This window comes from Rhinolophus sinicus, chromosome 12 (assembly GCF_057876585.1).
Source record: "Rhinolophus sinicus isolate RSI-liver-muscle chromosome 12, RSI-T2T, whole genome shotgun sequence".
In the NCBI taxonomy this organism is placed as follows: Eukaryota; Metazoa; Chordata; class Mammalia; order Chiroptera; family Rhinolophidae; genus Rhinolophus; species Rhinolophus sinicus.
This window is the reverse complement of record NC_142512.1, coordinates 55,161,443-55,163,549: the sequence shown is the minus strand read 5'-3', so window position 1 is coordinate 55,163,549 and position 2,107 is coordinate 55,161,443.

The window sequence follows — 2,107 nt, the reverse complement described above, 5'->3', positions numbered from 1 at the left end:
TTTCCTTATCTGTGAAGCAGAGACAGGTCCACGGGTCTCTGACGTGGAACCCGTGAGGCCAGATGTGTTCAGAGTAAGATGCAAATAAAACAGAGCATCCACCCCAGCGGTTGGGGGCAGCACCCCTTCATCAGATACTTGCAGGCTCGGCCACGGGGTAAACGAAGGCGTTCAGAGCCTCGCAGTTCAGGTCACATTGTTCTGTCAAATTCATTGCTGCCCAATTTAGGGGGAAACGAAGTTGTCAGAGGATTATGAAACTGTAATTTCTCACACAGTTGATGAAGGGTTGACGGAGCAGGTACAAAGTGCTGGAACATTCATTACAACTGTCATCATTGTAAGTATAGTCTTCTTCCCTCCCTCCTCCTGGGCTGAGCCCCCATGTCTCCCGAGAGATTAGAAAAGGGATTACTCATTTTCCTGGAGGCAGGGGGTGGTATTAAACGTGGCAACAAGAGCTGGGCTTTCCCAAGATGCTGGTGTGAAACAGCGCTCAGAGGCGTGGGAAGCTCAGAAGCACGGGAACTGAGGTCCGAGCACATTTTGGGCCGTAGCATCACGGCCCACAGCTCAAGCCAACAAGGCCAGGCTCCCAAAGAATGCAAGTCAGCCTTCAATAAAGGAAATAAAATACCAAAACACAGCTGGCCAGGGCCCTAATGCCCTTTGTCATTAACGTCATTTACTGCTTTAAAATTTTGAGGAGGAAAGATGGGAAATTTGGCAAGCCAGGGGCAGTCTTACAGACTGCCTGATTCTCCTCCATGGTCGGCGGTAGCGCCCCCAAGCAACCAGGACAGAACCTTCTCAGTTCAGCAAGTATCTTCCTGTTGGACAGAATCCTGACTGGAGCTGGGACAGGAGTCATGGCAAAAAAAACCCACAAAAAACCCAACAGCATTAAGAAATCAGAACCCAAAGCCAATAGCAGTGGCTGGGGGAGATTTCATCAGCCTTGTGATGGGTCAGAGGCCAGGGCCAACCAGCATGAGGAGGCCCCCACCCCCCAAGGACTCTGTCTTGGGCTCCCAGACGGCCACGCCCATCCTGGAATTCCCTGGGAGCTCGTACCTACACAAAGGATGTCTGGGCCAAGACTGAGATTCAAAGGCTTCCTGAATATTCCCAAGTGGCTCATCTGCTCAGACAAGGGCAGCTCATGGGATGTAAAGCCCAGAGACCCATGGGAGAACATTCTCTGGGATAGAGGCCCAGGAGGCAGGACACTCTGTGTCCTCCCAAGTTTGCCAATTCCTTCCTCTCCCTGGGCATATCATTGCTACTCACCATGTCTGTTTTCTCATCGTTGCAGAAAACTATGTGACCTTGGTTGAAGTCTGTAAGACCCTTGGTTCCAGATAAGCACAGCCTGTCATTAGCAGCACTGTGATTTTTCCCACTGCGGCCCTAACATTCTGCCTCTCCCAGCTATTTTGGGACGAGCTGCCCAGTTGTCCCACAATGGCAGAGGCCGATTGCAGACTTTTGAATTCCAATCTGAAGGGTAACCACAGGCAGGCTCAGATGGCAGGGTCTCACTGCCAAGGGGTGGGGGTGGGAGAGTCTCCGTGGAGATTCGGGGAAGGAGCCGAGATGGAAACTTGGCAGCCAGATCCAGCTTCCCTGGCCTCTGGCCCACGCTCATTGCTCCTAGATGGCAGTGCCCGTGGTCGAGAAGACTCGGGCAGGTGGGGATCAGGACTGGCAGCTACAAGGACAGAGCAGGCGGGTCTGCTGCCTCATGCTCCTCACACATGCAGGAGACCCCTCTAAGGAGGGGAAACCATTCATGGAAGTCCCCTCTGCACTCGATGCAAAGACAGGCAGTCAGGGATTAAAAAAAAAATACACGTGCAGTCTTGCTTTGACCATTTCTGTGCTTTCTGACTCTAACGATGCCATGTCATGCCCCATGCCTCAGTTTCTCCATCTCTCAACATTTCCATCCCTATTTTGAGAATTCCTTTTGGGAACTTTCAGAGATTGGCATAGACAGACCGTTAGGCAATGTTTTAATAAAATGGGAGGGCCCCCTGGTGGACTGCATAATTCTAAGCACTCGACTTTGAAATGAATGAATGAGTACATTGAGTAACTCAACCCA